General features: G+C 46.7%; 2 long non-coding RNA genes across 4 annotated transcripts in view; one reads left to right on the top strand and one right to left on the bottom strand.

The window, feature by feature from the left end:
• Positions 1–11,560: 11,560 nt before the first annotated feature.
• Positions 11,561–17,655, bottom strand: part of LOC310837027 — a 244,651-nt gene continuing 238,556 nt past the window's right edge. Inside the window, exons 1-12 of one of the 3 annotated variants that reach the window (XR_014560340.1) lie at positions 16,745–17,192; positions 14,318–14,397; positions 14,173–14,204; positions 13,905–14,021; positions 13,677–13,756; positions 13,453–13,555; positions 13,270–13,353; positions 12,944–13,048; positions 12,567–12,648; positions 12,382–12,471; positions 12,220–12,302; positions 11,561–11,688 (exon numbers count right to left, since the gene is read on the bottom strand). This is a non-coding gene — a long non-coding RNA (uncharacterized lncRNA). Of the gene's footprint in view, positions 11,689–12,219; positions 12,303–12,381; positions 12,472–12,566; positions 12,649–12,943; positions 13,049–13,269; positions 13,354–13,452; positions 13,556–13,676; positions 13,757–13,904; positions 14,022–14,172; positions 14,205–14,317; positions 15,757–16,744; positions 17,193–17,655 lie in introns of those variants that run through there. The other 2 variants (XR_014560338.1, XR_014560339.1) reach the window with 2 other exon arrangements.
• LOC310837083 lies at positions 12,467–12,921 on the top strand. Its single transcript, XR_014560419.1, has 2 exons — positions 12,467–12,597; positions 12,628–12,921. It is a non-coding gene; the product is annotated as an uncharacterized lncRNA (long non-coding RNA).

Raw genomic sequence — 17,655 nt, 5'->3', positions numbered from 1 at the left:
ACACCCCTGTAAGTGAGGCTTTGGTAGTGGGGGCAGGAGATGGCAACTTCCTGTTTTGCCTCAGGCGGCAAAGCAGGGCAGGCAGCCCCTAATAATAATAATAATTTGTACCCCACCCATCTCACTGGCTTGCCCCAGCCACTCTGGGCAGCTTCCAATAGAATATAAGAAACACACACACACAAAAATCAGACATTATAACTTCTCTGACTCAGCCGTACAGTGCTACTTGTGAAAAGTTTTTTGAATTTTGAATTGCTATTGTTATTTATTAATTGCCTTCCACATATGTCCCAAGGCAGTGGACAAAATATAATAGGAACAGTTAAAAGCAGCACACACAGAGGGGGGGAAAAACAGAAGATGAATTTAAGAACAAAACAAATAGTGTGGTTATTTATTAATCACATTCCGCATATTTTTACAAATATTAAAGAAAAAGTGTCAAAACGTTACCTCCGGAATCAGAAACATCATGCTCCAGGGTACTAGTTGATGGTGCTGTTATTTATTTTTTTATTTAATCAAGTTATAGGCCACTTATTATCTCAAAGCGGTTTACAACAAAAGTAAAAAAAAACCCTGTAAAATACATTAAAACACAACACAGACCTACAATTAACTATTTAAAAAATCAACATCAAAACACTTGAAGAACTGGAAAAAAGCACACAGAGACAAATGGAGGCAGAAACTGCAGACACATTCCAGCATTTTTCTTCTGCCTGTGTTTGGCTCATGGCTCTGTTTCTGTGGCATACAAGCAAGGAGGAGGCAGCTCTGACCACCCGCACTGGTCTTGTGGGGCCCTGGCATGTTTGCAGCAGCATCTTCATGCCCCATCACCTGCCACTCCCTGGGTGGTCACTGGGGGGGGGGGGTTCCTGAACTGCAGGACCCTGCACTTCTACCCTGAGGTCCAACCCTAGCCACATCACTGTGTTCAGAAGTTGTTGTGAACATGCACAGGGGAGTTTTGGCCAACAGGTGCAATCTTGCCTCACCCTCCTCCTCTTCCTCCTGTTTCTGTGAATATAGCCAGCATAAATACATCATCTAAACAGGAACTTCTGTGTATTTAAAAACAAGGCTGAGAGAGGCACCTAAACGCTGCTGTGATACATAATGCAGTCAGAATCCCAGTAAGATAATGCAAACAGCACAGGAGGGAAAAACATAGCTTCTTTTTATAATTGCTTATTAGGCCTTTCCTTGCCAGAATTATTTTATTCATCATCTACAGAAGCCAATTAATTCTTATGTTTTGCACGCACCATTGTTATTACTGACACCGTCCTATTATGCATCTTTGAGTCATCGGCAGCAGCACAAGGAGGTCATGAGTAAATGGACACCGCCCTGAGTTCCATAGAAGCAAAGGCAGTATGTAATTGTAATAAATAAAACAATAAATACGTAACATGGGAGTGGGGCCATTAAAAAGAATGGGCACAAGTTTTCCTAATGCTGTATCCAGCAAAGGACACATTGGCTGATGGGGTTTTGTCGAGGTTAACAACAAGGCTGTACCCCTTAAGGAAAGGGCTTTATTAAGCAACAATGCTGTACCCCCTAAGGAAAGGGCTTTAGCTCAGAGGCAGAGAACCTGTTTTGTGTGCAAAAGGTCCCAAATTTGACTCCCGGCTTCTCCAGGTAGGGCGGGAAGAGATCCCTCTTTGAAACCTTGAAAAGCCACTTGCAGTCAGTATAACTGAATGGACCAACGGTATGAGTCATTTTAAGACAGCTTCCTATGTTCCTATTGTTGCACACCATCCCCAGTCTCTGAGCCTTGCTAGATCCCAGGGGTTCCAGGCACTTACCTAAGGTTTGGTTTCTTTTGGAATGAGTACCACAGAGACTGTGGCTTCAATGGAGGGGTCCACAGCATCAACACCTTAAAAGGGTCTTGTTTCTCCCATAGCCTCAGCCTTGGATTTAAACAGAAGTCAAACATTGCTCTCTGACTCTCTCACCAGCTTGCTGCTTTCCTTCTGGGTCACATCAGTGTTCCCAACTCTATTCTCTAAATTCAGGCTTTATCTGTTGAGGGAGGCCCCCCACCCGCCCATTTGCCATCTTGCACCAAGCTCCTTAATCCCACCCCCCATAAAGGCTCATCACCCAGTTTATCACCTCATCAGGGGGTAGCCTGGCCATTCCAATAATGAGAAGTCTTAGAGGGGTCTGGCACCCAGCTTAAAACCCCAATCTTATAACATTATGTTTCATGTACATTCTGCCTTCTGGGACTTGACAAACATTCCATGAATATCACAATCCTGCGTATCACAAACAGAAGAGGGCTATTGTCCTATAGAATCAACCAACATTTAGCAATTTCTAAACAAAAAAGCCAGCATTTCCTGGTGAGATAAGTGTTTATTTCATAGAATTATAGAATTGTAGAGTAGCCCTAAAGCAGCCATGACAAGTTGCCATCCAACCTCTCCTTAAAAACCTCTAAGAAAGGAGAGTCCACCACCTTCTGAGGGAGACTGTTCCACTGTCAAACAGTTCTTACTGTCGGAAGGCTCTTTCTGATGTTCAGTCAAAATCTCCAATCTTGTAACTTGAAGCCATTGGTTTGGGTTTAACTTCCCAGAAGAAGGAGAAATCAAGCTTGCTCCATCTTACACGTCACATTTTTTGTTGGTATCTGTCTGTCTCGAAAGACAATGGAGTGTGCCTCCTTTCAGGGGTGCAAGCCTGGGCAGTGTATATGGAGGTTCTGGGCTACCCTGACAAGACCCTCCTCTCGGTCTCACTGATGTGGTCCAAAGGAAAGCAGAGCAAGATGTTTGGCACCAGCTTAACTGCAGGAGTTGCCAGAAGGAGGCCTACAAGGCACCATCCATCTGTCTTAAGAACACTATTCTGGAGTTGTGGAGGGTTTACTCCCCTTTTTTGGGAGTAAGTCTCATAGAACATAATAGGATTTGCTTTTGAGTAAACAGCATAGATAGGATTGGACTGTCAGTGAATGATCTTACAGTAAACAATTGTAAATTCTGCTGCTATGGTATAACTCATAATGCAGCTATTTCCAAATTAACAGGCAGGGCTGGGTCTTTGCAAACAAAGCTGAATGGACAATGACAGAAAGGAATTTAACATCGTTGTTTGTAAGCAGAAACATTTATGGCTCACCTCATTAGCTTTCCTGAATCATTGACATCAATGAATCCGAAAAGTCAATGAAATTTCAGAAGCGTTAACCCTGTAAGTATGTTGTAGCAAAACCACTACAAGTACTATAGCCTTGGGCCACCTTCAAGCATATGATATAATCAGCCTTTCCAAATCTAGGTGTTGTTCTGGATTACAACTCCCATTGGCCTCAGCCATGCTAGCCAGTGCTGATGGGATTCGTGGTCCAAAATTACTAGGTTCCAACTGCAGAGGGTAGGACTAAAACCAAAGGATTCGAGTTACAAGAAAGGAGATTCTGGCTAAACATAAGGTAACTTTCTGACAGTAGCAGACCATCCAAGTGTCTCTATTTTCCAAGGACAGTTCCAGATTTACAGAAGCTGTCCCAGTTTCTGATTTGATCCTGGAAGGTCCCGCTTTTCCTTAGGATCTCTCTATTTTCATCAGAGAAATTTGGAGGGTATGGAGTTTTCTAACTCCCAGGCCATATGAAGGCAACGCTGTATAGGGATTTTCATTGGAGAAATGTTGGAGGGTATGTAAGAGCTGTTTGACAGTGGAACAGACTCCAAGGAGAGGTGGCAGACTATGCTTCTTTGGATATTTTTTTTTAGCAGAGGTGGGTGGCCACCTGTCAGGTATGCTTTAGGTGAGATTCTTGCATTGCAGGAGTTGAACTAGATGACCCTTGGGGTCCCTTCCAACTCTACAATGCTATGATTCTATAAATGGAGTAAGCTTGTGGGAGGCTGGTATAAGCTTCCTCTGTGGTTCCTTGACCTGAGAGAATATTTGGCAAGACCTCTTAAGCTGCAACAGGACTTTTCTTGTTTTTAAACCACTCAGTTTACTCTTCACTTTCATAGCTTAACGGGCTCTGTCTCATTGAAATAGTATGATATAGCACTGAACTCAGGCCTGGGCCCAAGTCACCACTCAGTTGAAAGCTTCAGTTGGGAATTTTGAGCCAGACCCTATTCCTCAACCTAGCCTACCATTCAAGGTTATTGTTTCATTTATTTTTCTGCATTTATACCCCACCTTTCCTCCAGGAAGCTCAAGGTGGCATACATAATTCTCCTCCTCCTCATTTATTCCCCACAACAACCCTGAGGTCACCCAGTGAGCTTCATGGTTAAATGGGGATTTGAACACTGGTCCCTCAGGTCCAAGGGACGCGGGTGGCGCTGTGGTCTAAGCCACAGAGCCCAGGGCTTGCCAATCAGAAGGTCGGCAGTTCGAATCCCCGCAACGGGGTGAGCTCCCATTGCTCAGTCCCTGCTCCTGCCAACCTAGCAGTTTGAAAGCACAAGTAGATAAATAGGTACCGCTCCGGTGGGAAGGTAAACGGCATTTCCGTGCGCTGCTCTGGTTCACCCGAAGCGGCTTAGTCCTGCTGGCCACATGACCCGGAAGCTGTACTCCGGCTCCCTCGGCCAGTAAAGCGAGATGAGCGCTGCAACCCCAGAGTCAGCCATGACTGGACCTAATGGTCAGGAGTCCCTTTACCTTTACCCTCAGGTCCAAGTCCAACATTTTAACCACTACACGGCACTGGCTCTCTCTTGAAATATCACCTCGTTCTTTTTTCTTTTCTTTTTTAAAGCAGATTTCAACTAAGGTTGAGGCAGCAATCCTGAACACATGTACCAGGGAGCAAGTCCTACTGACTACTTCCGTGAACGTATGGATAGGATTGTGCTGTCAAATACACAGTCAACAAGCAAAAACAAACACAAATATATGCCTTGCAGCAGCAACCTAAAAACAAGAAAGAATAAAGGAGAGAGCCTCCCTGAAGCTCTTTGAGAGATGCAGCGGGGGAGGGGGTTGTAAAAAACAAACAAATAAGTTTTCCTCTTCTTCCCTAACTTTTTATTTGGTGTTAATGCATACAGACATATAATCTGAGAACCAGAATATGGGAGGGAACAGATTTGCATAATTAATGTTAAATCTAATGCATGCAAATCCTACGAAATGGCAGAGCATTAGTGATGCTTGACAGATGATACTCCATTTTTAAAAGCCAAAAGATGCCCTTTTCAGGGAAAAAAGAAATGAAAAAATGCTTAGCAGATGACAAACAAAAATCTCCTATACTGAACAGAATGAACAGTGGTGATGCAATGATTTCAAAGGAACCGAGCAGTGGTGATTGGTACCTATTGGGACTGGTGGCGCCTAAGACAGGGAGCCCAAACAGGAAGTTGAGCCAGAACCAACGACAGGAAGCACAGGCTAATTCTCCTTTTATCCCCATCCTGAGTTCTGTGAGGGCAGCACTGAGAAAAAGGAGGAAGAAACTGACAGGTAAGGTCACCCCCTGGTCTGGATGCAAGTAAGGCAGGCCGGCAGGTGGAGGCTGGCTAAGGGCAGACTGAGGTTGGTGGGGCAATGCCCCATTTGCCCTAACACACCAGCCTCCACTGGGTAGATGAGTGTTTCCATTAGGGGGGATTGTCAGGACTGTGCTTGAATCTGAAGTCATGCAGGAGGCAGGATAAGGATCAAAAGCATAAAATAAATGGTTATAGAGAAAAATGTTGCAAACAATAGAACCCAAGTATAGTAAATGAAAAGGATGCGGGTGGCGCTGTGGGTTAAACCACAGAGCCTAGGACTCGCCAATCAGAAGGTTGGCAGTTCGAATCCCCGCGACGGGGTGAGCTCCCGTTGCTCGGTCCCTGCCAACCTAGCAGTTTGAAAGCACGTCAAAGTGCAAGTAGATAAATAGGTACCACTCCAGCGGGAAGGTAAATGGCGTTTCCGTGCGCTCCTCTGGTTCACCAGAAGCGGCTTAGTCATGCTGGCCACATGACCCAGAAGCTGTACGCTGGCTCCCTCAGCCAATAAAGCGAGATGAGCGCCGCAACCCCAGAGTCGGTCACGACTGGACCTAATGGTCAGGGGTCCCTTTACCTTTTATACTTAATGAAAGCATTGTGCAACGGTTCAATATGCACAAGAATACAGTGATCATTCACAAATAGCAATTGATTATAGCACCGTCTTCCCAGATTTGCTACGTTAAGGGCTCATTCAGAATTCCTATAGCACCACGTTTCCCAGGCACTGGTCCGCGCTTTAATGTTCCATGTCCAAGCACGTCAGACCCTCCAAGTGTCCCCTTTTTCCAGGGACATCCCTGATTTGGAAAAGCCATCCCAGTTTCTGATTTGATCCCAGAATGTCCCCCTTTTCCTTAGGACATCCCTATTTTCATTGGAGAAATGTTGGAGGGTATGGAGTTATCCGACCCTGAGCTGTCTGAAGGCAATCCTGTATAGGGAAGTTTTTAAAAAATGTTTAATGTTTTATTATGCTTTTATATGTGTTGGAAGCTGCCCAGAGAGGCTGGGACAACCCAGTAAGATGTGTGGGGTATAAATTGTAAAATTTCATTATGGAATGGGACGTCCCTATTTTCATCAAAGAAATGTTGGAGGGTATGGCATGTTGTTTTAATGTCCTGGTGCCTTTCCCAGGAAAAACAGTGTTTTACCGCTCAATCAGAGCAAATGTCTATGCATGGAAAACCCAGTTGCTGTTCACTCCAATTCAGCGATGAAATGTGGGTATTCCTGGAGAAAGAGCTGGGGCGAATAAAAAGTGCTCAGACACAGAGCTTCAAAGTCCAGAACTGTGCCTAGAAATGCAGCACAAAAGAAGTCTGGATGAGCCCTTAGTTAGCACTTATAGTGGAGATGGGTCTTGACTGGGCCCTAAAGCAATACCATGGTTTATTGGTCTACAACCTTAATCAATCAAGCAAGACCATGGTGCACTTTTCTCTTCTTCTACAAGAGTTAAAGTTGGCACAGTAAAGGAAGATATTTTGTGTTATTTCCAATGACTGCTTCTGTGAATAGATACTAAGCTTTATCACTCCCTCTAATAGTGAACTAAGGTAATGAGTGCCAAAAGGATTGTAGCCAAAATAGCACCACTTAGAAATGAGAGGAAAGAATCAGCTTGGTTGGGAGAATGCCCAAGGTTTGCTGAAGAAAGACCAGAAACACTAAAAAAGAAGAAGTCCTTTTTCCATTGTTACTGTCATATCCAGGAGCAGAATTATGGTACTATGACCAGGCTTGAGAGACTGAGAGGAAGGATTTCCAGCTCTGGTAAAACTCAGCTCAAATTAAGACTTGAATGTTATTAAACCCATTCCACTTGAAAGAAGTCTTCACCTTCCATATAATAATGGGTTTTTAATCTCCCGTATCTGAACTGGCAATATATGAATGAGAACTGAAAGAAGATAAACCTCTCAGAACACATTTCAGCTTATAAGCAGTATATAAATATTCCTATATACATACAAATGTCAGGCTGTCATTGCAAAGCCATAGCGCCCATTAGAAAATCTGAAGAGTTGCAACACAATCCTAGATTTGCAAGAAGTCAGGGCAAGGGGAGGGGAGCAGAAAAAAAGAAAGGGTTTTTTTTAGAATTGCAGTTTTAAACAACAGCAGAGGTTTGAATAAAGCAGTGATGGAGGGACACAGAGGAGCTGTAAGGATATGGGGCGGCTGATTGAGGTGTAAAGAGAGGGGTGGTTGGTTAAGTGGTTTGCTAGGGTTGGCGAGCTACATGAGCATGGGTAGCAGGCACAAACGAACAGTTTTTCTTGAGATTTATGCCTCATAGTAAGCAATCCAGTGTGCTTGTGTTTCAAAATCTCCCATTGTCCTCCTTTCTTCCTTTAACTTTCCATTTTATCTTATTTCTGTTAGTTAGTTTGTTTGAACATTACTTTATTTGCATTGTTTTTTGTATAAACAATAAAACAACAACACCCAGCTTTTCTGTGATCTGGAAGCCTCTGGAATTCATAGTAGACATGTTAATATGGAGAGGGATCCTGGAAAATAGAGAGTTTGGAAACAAAGACATAGAGGATTTGGAAAGGCTTTGGGCAAAAGCAGTAGCATGGGAAGATGTGGAACATGGTTCTGAGCAACTGTTTTGCTCCTGTCCTGAATGGATGGATTGTGTGGCCACATAATCATCACTCCATCTAATTCAAATGTTCAGGGGCCAGTGCAAGTGCACAGCCTAAACAGTACCATCCATGCACAAAGATGAATCAACCGCACTGGGAAAAGTGAAAGGAAGTCCAAAGACTTAGGAAAAATGAAACCTGAGAAAGGAACATCCAAAAAAACCTGAGTCCCTTCCAGACAACCAGTTCATTGGGCATTCATCTTGCTTTGTTTGCAGCGAGATTTGGTAGCATTGGCTACTTAATGATTATTAATTGCTTGGGAGCTTAGATAACTTTGCATCTAAGCAAGTGTTATCCCACACTTTCCAGTGCATTTTCCCATCACAAAAAAGAAAAAAAGAAAGAAATCCAATCTTTCAAGGAAGTGAGTTTGTTATAAGACATCCCAATCAACTACAATTGTGCAATTTGAATTTGCTAGTATGTGGTTGAATCACACCAGTGATCCACATAATTATGACTGTTGGGGTGGGGAGCAGACGTGGTCTGGAATATTCTGAAGAAAGACATGGTGCTGCCTTACTGGAACAGCAGAACGCCACACTGCAACTTTTTGTTTACAGGTTCCACTTGACACAGAAGCAATGCAGTCTGAAAGAGGGTCTGTGAACTCTTTTGCAAAGGTGAGCTGGAGGGATCAAGTCCTCTAAGGCCACCACCACTCCTAACCCCATGCAGACACTCCCTGAGAGATATCACAGATGAATAAAAAAAATGATTATGTTGTTTGTCTTCTGGAAGCAAAGAAAAGAAAATCAGTGGCACTTTAAAGCCTAAGGAATTCATTGTGACATTCATTTCCCATAGGCAATGCATCCAATGTGATAAAGTAGGCTTTCTAAGAAGAAGACTGCACATGTTGCTATGCTATCCCTTAAGCTTCAGCGAGGTTTGGACTGAAAGTTACTTTAGTAAAGAAGGTGGCTCAATTAAAAACAGCAAACATATTAGGGAGGGCAGTAATATGTTTGCATGCAGAAGGTCCCAAGTTCAGTCGCCAGTAGACTTCGTTTCTGAAACCCTGGAGAGAAACTGCCTGTCAATGAACACAGTGCTAAACCAGATGGACCCACTCTGCATAATCAATCACAAGCCACAGCACGCACACACCATTTGAATGGCAATACCCATCAACTTGGGGGTGGGGGGCTCAAATATTTTATTGGGGGGCAGAAGGGACCTCAGCCCCTAGGAGTTGGCTCCTATGCTAATAGATCCATGCAAAACTTTTTGTGGGAGTCCAAGATTTGAGCTTGTCCCCTGGGCTCAGGGGGGCCAACTTGAATAAAATATGGGGGGCTAAGCCCCGTCCAACATAATTGATCATATGACACGGTGCACGCACAGCATCAACGGGGGGGGGGGTTCAAATATTTTATGGAGGGGGGCTGAAGACCCCTCGGCCCCTAGGAGTCGGCTCCTATGCCCCTGCTTGTCACCTTGCCAATTGCCCTTCTATCCATGTGGAGGAGACGCGCAGCCCGTCATTACCTTGCAAGAAAGCGAGGCGCTCCTCTGTCCCTCATCGATTCAGACGACGCCGTGGTCTGGGTCCCTGCAAATGTACCAGAGGATCACACAGAGAATGAGTAAGATAGCAAAGAGGAAGACAGCCACGAAGATCGCCTTGGCCACAGGGGAGACAAAAGTCTGCATCTTCTTTTTCCTCCTCCTTCTCCTCACCACGAGGCAGTGAGAGGAACGAGAGAGAAGGATCGCTCCAGCGCTCTGCCCCTCTAGACATCACAACCGGCGTGCGGCTAAAAGAGAAGAGACAGGAGAAAAGTTGCACACAGTACCAGGAGTCGCAGCTGGGTCCCCTGGGCGCGCATGCGTTCTGCCCAGTCTCTGTTTCGGAATGGGCTCGGGACTCTTCTGCCGTGTAACACTTCGACTGCCAGGGCGCGGGAATACACCCTAAACTCCTTGGGCGGTGTGATTAAGCGCTCTCTCTCTTTGCCTCCTCGGCTGTATTGGAGCAGAGGTTAATGTCTGCACGCAAGCGTGCCCGGTGTCCTTCCAAGAGGAGGAGGCGGCGGCTGCTGCTGTAATTTGTACCGCCCAGGCTCTGCACCCCTGTTACTCTGGTCTTTATTTTCAAGCGCCACCTGCTCTTCTTTCAAGACAAATAAATGCATGTAAAGTTTAGGGTTGGGTTTTATGTTGTTTCGCAAAATTTAGTTGCCATGCGCAGCAACAGCTGAGTGTGGGTGAGGGGGGGGGATCATCCCACCGATCACTTACTTTCTCTGCAAAAGGGTCGTGTAATCAGTGTTCCAGATTCTGCAACGGGGATGAGGGGATCAGGCTGTTGTTAGGCTGACAGGGCCCAATGAGAGCTCGTTTATGTAATTCATAAGATTACTATATTGTACCTCCTGACTGTAATAAAACCTCAAAGAACAAAACAATGAGCAAAAAAAAAGACATAAAAAAATTCCCAACTGTTTAAAACATTAAAAAGAAAAAAAATCAACATCAAGCTAAAAACCAGAATGAAATTCTACATGCCTGAATGGGCTTGGCACCAAGAAGAGTGCTGTACAGAGAAAGCAGTTCCGGGATGTCAGTAGGCAGGGAGTTCCAAAATGTGAAGGTTACCACACTAAAAGATCAACTGCTTACAAATGTGGAACTAGAACAGGATGTCAGGAGCCTGCAAACACCTTTGCGGTAGTGGCGACTGCCCTGTGGAATGCCCTCCCAGCAGATGTCAAAGAAATAAACAACTCTATCACTTTTAGAAGACATCTGAAGGCAGCCCTGTTTGAAGTTTTATTCTGTTTTTAGTGTTCTGCTGGGAGCTGCCCAGAGTGGCTGGGGTAACCCAACCGGATGGGCGGGGTATAAATAATAAAATTATTATTACTATTAATATTCCTGCTGGAAGAATTCATCACAGCTGGGATAACCGCAGAGGCCCCCTTGGTATCAGGAGCCTGAACAAGAACGGACAAAGGATACCTGAACTGTGTTCATACCACAGCCTGTGCATCACGAACATGGTGTGCTCTACCAAGGCAAAACACTCAGTGTCCTGGAGACATCTTAGATCTCAGGTCACTGGCACCAGCTGGACTGGATTGTCACCAGGCAATCGCACTGAACTGTGTTAATGCCACACAGAGCTACTACAGCACTGACTGCGACATGGTCACATCCTGAAGGTGAGCAAAGAGGACCTCTAGCCAGTCTAAGGTTCTGCACTTTGGCAGGAAGAACCAGCTGCTCCAATATAAGATGAGGGACACCTGGTTTGCTGGTAGGGAAAAGGATCTAGGGATCTTAGTGGACCACAAGCTTAACATGAGTCAACCTGAGAGTGATGCAGCAGCAAAAAATGCTAATGCAACAACAAAAGTATCCAGATCAATGGAAGACAATAACACAATGAAATTCAAAACAGTAACAATTTATTGTGCATTTATTCAAAATCCATTAAAAAATATTTATTTTTATTCCATTCTCTCTCAGTTCTTTTTCTTCTTGACACGTGGGGTTACACAGGGGGTAGATCATATATCCTAAGGAACTGAAAAACCCAAGATTCTGTGAGATCTTTTGAGGCAAAATAGTTAACAACTTTCAGATCTCTCTCTGTCCCCTGCCCTGCCCTGTCTTTTGCAAAACAAAGGTGCCAACCCTGTGCCCAGATCCGCCCCGCCCCCCGCCCGGCCTCCCTGAGGTGGTCCAAAGGCAAGAAGAGCAAGGCATAAGGCACTAGCTTGGCTGCAGGAGTTGCCAGAAAGAGGCCTACAAAATGCCACCCAACCATCTTAGGGACTCCACTCTGCATCTGTGTAGGGCTCCTTCTGCCGGAGCCTGTCTTCTGACACAGGGGAAAGTCCCTCACTCACCGAAGGTTTGAGACCCATTGGCTCCCCTCCCCTGGTTCTGACTGCTCCTCCTTGTCCCCCCCTCCACTCCCTAGGCTCTGAGACGTCTTCTGTTCCTGTTTCTCCAGCTGCTTCCTCCCACCATTCCTCTGTGCCCAACCAGTCCATGACACCGTTCTACCCCTTGGCCTCTGTCCCCACAAGGCAGCTTCCCCCTACCTGATCTGGTCCCACAGCCACTGCTTCCCTTCTGCCGCCAAGAAAAGATGGAGAAGGAGGTCTTGCCGGCATCATTCTGTCACCTGCAAGAGAAAAAAGATAAGCAGGATGCCAGGAGTGCCTGCTTCTCTCACTACAGATGGGCTTTTGAGGAAGTCTTACCTGCCGAGTGCATTTGGATGTCGGCCTCTTTCTGATGCCCAGTGGAGCCCAAGGTCTGCACTACCTATAAATCTTCAATGATGATGTCATCTGGATGGAAGAGAATGAGAATGAGAAGAAAATGAAAATGAGATTTTCCCACAGGCCTTTAGTCAAAGGGCGCTGTCTCCAGGTGTGGGGCTTACCTTCTTTCAGCTTCAGGCGAAAGCAAGCCAGGTCCGGAAAAAAAAAAAGAAAGAAAGCCAGGTCCGGCCGAACTACTGTCATCTGCAGAGGAAAGAAAAATCGGGGTCAGATGGGAGAAGCAGTACCAAGTCAGGAAGGATGGGTCTCCCTCTGTCTTGGGCCCAATCCTTTGTTCCAGAGGACCTCCCTGGGCCCTGCAGCCTCCTGGGCAGAGGTGGAAGGGCAGCAGCAGGAAAGGAGGCAGGAAAAGCCTCTGGCCTCATCCTGGCCCCCAGGGACACACCCCACATCATCTGTGCTAAAGATCACTTGGGGATGTGATCTTGGGGGGATGGAAGTAACCAAATAAATGAATAGCAGAAGGCAAGGTACTTACTCTGAGGTCGGGGTATTTCTGGGTAACGGCCAGCAGCAAGGAAATGCTGCTGGCCACTAGTTCTTGAGCCTCCCCACTTTCCCCCAGGGCGTATCCTCAGAGGTCCTGCAGGAGGAAAGAGTGTCTCAGAGACAGGGGCCAGTCTGGGCCCCCACCACGGAGTCCCTGGCACTTCTGGACCATGAGGGTTTGCCAGCTTTGGTCTTGGACCAAATAGGGGGCCAAACAGGCTCTGTGCCCCAGAAATGGGGCAGTTCATTGGGTAAGGGACGGCGGGGGGGGGGAAACAACCCTAAAACCACCCCTGATGCCATCGGGACACTTACACTCAGAAGGTGTAGGAGGGTGCCAGGGTTGGGGGCTTCCATAAGGAGACTGCCCAACAGGAGCCGGAAATGCCTCTTCAGTTCCTGCGGGAAGAGAGAAGAAAGTTTGAATGCTGGGTTGGATTCTGCAAGGGTGTGACGAAGAAGAAGAGCCGTGAAGGGAAGTCAAAACAAAGGACATACTTCTCTCTTCTCCTCTTCCTCGGCGGCCCCTTTCAGCATGGCCTCCAATGTCCTGTGCGGGATCGCACTGATCATATCGCAGCTGAATTTGGGCCTCATCGTACTGCAGAGATGAAAGGGAGAGGGTTAGAATCTCCCTTGCCCCGTCTCCCTCCCACCTGCTCTTTCCCCCTGGAGTTCTGCCCCCCACCCACAACCCCATCCACGCCAAAGACCCCACTCACCTTAGCTGGAGGAGGGCCTCCAAGGCAAGGGCCAGGGTCAGGGGGCAATCCCTGAAGTACTCCAAGGGCCCCAAGATGTCCTGGAAGAGAACAGAGGAGGAAAATCAGCTCCGACCCCAAACACCAGGCTTGGCTTTCCAGGAGAATGGCAACCCCATGCCCTAAGCCAGCAGGGTCCTCCTCTCCACAGATGCACAACCCCTTCCCCCCACACCACCCATCACTCACCAGAATTGCTTGGGCCGTCTCCTGCTTGGAGCACTTCAGGGATCAGAGCCCCCTGAGCTCAGCTGCCTGGCAGCTCTGGATGACCCCCAGGAGGTATTTCTGTTCATCCTCCAGCAGCTGAAATGCAAAAGTCAGGCTGTCAGTTCCTCGTGAGGGGAGGGCTTCTCCGCATCTGAGAGTGCAGAGTGGGGGGCAAAGAGCCCAGGCAGCGGGGGGGGGGGCAGGTCTGAGGGATCCAGTCCCTGCTCTTGTTTCCTCCAATACTCACCCCTGGGGCTGGGATGCGGAACCGCAGCAGAACTGCAAACAGAAGGACATGGGAAGAGGTGAGTCCTCTTTTGCATCCTTGGACTAGTTGCCCCCATGCCCATTCCTGCCCTCATCTATCCAAAAAAGGAGGGCCACTGGCTCACCTGGTGCCACGGGCTGCTCTGGGTCTTACTGGGGGACCACCCTGTGGCAGCGCCTGAAGAGGCGCCTTAAGCACCTGATCCTAGAAGAGATGAGCAGAGAGAGCGACTCAGACGCCGGCAGCCCCAATTCTTGGGGGGTGTTTGGGTGTGAGGAGGGGAGTCTGGAGAAAACAGTAAACCACTGCCGAATTGGCAGAACAGAAAAGCATATGTGGAACCTAATCGATCCTTGCCAGCCCATCATGACCAATTCCTTCCATCTCCCTGCAGTTCAGTGACCTGAAGGGGCATCATCAGAGCCTGAAAGAGGCATCCCAGAGCATGAAGGGCTGGCAGAGAGAGAAAGGAGGTCCCAAGTGCTCTGGGTTCAAGAGCTATGGCCATGCCAGGACCCAGAGAGCCTGGCCCACTCATTCATGCAGTCAAGCAGTATATAAATTTCATGAAGCAAATGAAATTTGGTCATTCTTAACATTGTTACCAGATTTTTTGGAAAGGATGGCGGGGGGTTTCCCCCTCCAGCAGGCACATACCCCCCCCCCTCCGATTGTACCCCAAATCAACACCTTCACTTCTACAAATGTCCGCACAAAACACATCCTGACACAGTCCTTTCCTTTTTCTATTCCAAAGGCTCCCATAAATAAGGGTAGAACATTTGCCCTATTGAAGGCCGAGCCTTTCGCTCACAAGGCGCTCAACCAATCCGCTCAGACTATCCAAAGAACTGTCCAATAGCAACCAGTGAGCGCCACGAAACAGCACCCTCTAGAACAAAGCACTGAGGGCACAAGGAGAAGGGGATGACAGAGGACCAGATGGTTGTACAGTGTTCTCGTTGCTACCAACATGAGTTGGACCAAACTGCGGGAGGCAGTGAAAGACAGGAGTGCCTGGCGTGCTCTGGTCCATGGGCTCACGAAGAGTCGGACACAACTAAACGACTAAACAACAACAACAACAACAGAACAAAGCACACAGGCACTGCAGCTGCCAACCAGCCATGGCCTCTGCTCTACAAGTAGGAATTCCCACTGGGAAAAGGGGAAAGTCAGAACCAGCCATGAAAACCATTCTTGGTCCATTGAAACTAGTCTTTTAAGTTTCAGTCTAGGCTCTTGCACTACCAACCCAGCTGTATGCTTGTGAAACATGGATCACTTATAAACGCCGTCTCCAACTCCTTGAAAGATTCCATTAATGGTGTCTCCGAAAAATGTGACACACCACTTGGGAAGGCAGGCGAACTAATACCAGTGTCCTGGAAGAAGCAAAGATCACCAGTGAAGCAATGATTCTTCAACACCAACTTCATTGGACTGGTCATGTCCAATGGCTGAGAAACACTGGCCTGTGAGTGCCCAATAGGAGAACAGCCTTTACCAAAGGTGTCATGGGCTTTGAAGACACTTGAACTCAGGATGCAAGGGAGAAATGAGCTAAGAGGAAAGCACACTTGGCAAACCCTCACTGTGATCAACTCCTGTCTTTCACTGCCTCCCGCAGTTTGGTCCAACTCATGTTGGTAGCAACAAGAACACTGTACAACCATCTGGTCCTCTGTCATCCCCTTCTCCTTGTGCCCTCAGTGCTTTGTTCTAGAGGGTGCTGTTTCGTGGCGCTCACTGGTTGCTATTGGACAGTTCTTTGGATAGTCTGAGCGGATTGGTTGAGCGCCTTGTGAGCGAAAGGCTCGGCCTTCAATAGAGGAAAGCACACTTGGCAAACCCTCACTGTGATCAACTCCTGCCCAGAAAACTATGTCCCCACTGTGGAAGGACGTGTGGATCCAGAATTGGCCTCCACTATCACTTATGGACTCACGGTTAAAACCCACTGTTACTCTGTTACGATCTTACTCTGCTACGAGTGATAGAAGAAGAAGAAGAAGAAGAAGAAGAAGAAGAAGAAGAAGAAGAAGAAGAAGAAGAAGAAAAATCTGGTCGTAGCACTCGCCTACTCTTGCAGTGGGAAAACCTTCAAATATTAATATAAAAGCAATCCAACATCGGATTGACACCGTTCCAATGCTGTTCTGCTCAGAAGGAAGATGGTTAGCAGAGAAGGCACTTGGGACATGGCTAGGGGCAGCCATCATCCCTGAAGCATGAGACCACGTACACAACAACCCTTCTGCCGGGGTGATTATCACTGCGCTCCTGGTCTCTGAGTGCCAGACAGCTAGCCATCTCAAGGACAAGAGTGGATCCAACCTACATGGATTGGAGACTTGGCCAGGGCAATAGGGGGTACTCAACTTGGCTGGGAAACAGGACCATGTATATATTTTTCTTTGTTTTACTTAATGGATGTAAGGTGGAGGTCAAGGGAGGGACAGGGACAAACCTGTCAGGTGTCTGCCAGAAAAAACCTCCCAGTTTGTGACACACACACCCCCAGAGATGAAGAGAAAGGGATGCTACTTACAGTCTGCCCATGTTGACAACGAAAAGATCCCACCCTCCTATCTAAAGTAACTATCTAAAATGCCCACCCAAGCCTAAATCTGACCCCAACCCCAACCCCTGCTCTAAGTCTATACCTAACCCCCACCCTAACCCTACACTTAACCCTAACTATTCCTCTATCTAAAAAATTAATATATATACAGAATATGAACAGGTGTGCACAAAAAACAAAAATATTAAAACAAAGAACAAAAAATAAAATAAAATAAATAAAAGTGTTAAAATAAAATAAAAGAAAATCAAAATAAATCAAATCAAATAAATCAAATAAAAGTAATAAATGAAATCAAAATCAAAATAAGAAAACGAAAAAAGAACAAATCACTAATCCTCCTCTTACTCTCCACCAACTGCCACCACCAACTGCCACCACCACCTCTCTCCTCTAACCTCTCTTCACTAATCCACAAGGGTTAGTGGCTTTTAAAGGAGAAGCAAGAGATGTCACAAAGGAGGGCGGGTCCTTGTCACCGTGGCAACCACCCCACCATGACCTGGCCGCAGCTGGCCCCTCCTGAGTGGTGATGCTCCTCTGTCAGAACTCGGAGGCACCTGCTGTTCCGCATCCAAATGCTCTAATCCCAAACTCTCTAGCCCTACGACTGGCTCTGCCACGATAAATCCATTTGTTTCTAAGGTGCTTGGTTGCTCTCTTTTTCTACGTTTGCTGCGGGGGGCTTAATAATATCACTACCCTTCTGCACTCTGTGAATTAAGCAGGGCATGGATTTGCAAGCATTTGTAACTTCTGCCACATAATTTTCAGGTGGAACTCAGATCGGGAGAGAAAAGGGTAAATGCAGCCTGCTCTTTCCATGTGGGGGGCACATTTTGTGGTGCATGCAAGTTTAATGGTGGGCCATAACATTA

This window comes from Podarcis gaigeae (assembly GCF_964106915.1).
Source record: "Podarcis gaigeae genome assembly, chromosome: Z".
NCBI classification, from domain to species: Eukaryota; Metazoa; Chordata; class Lepidosauria; order Squamata; family Lacertidae; genus Podarcis; species Podarcis gaigeae.
The sequence above is the reverse complement of the archived record's forward strand: the minus strand, read 5'-3'. Positions and strand labels throughout refer to the sequence as shown.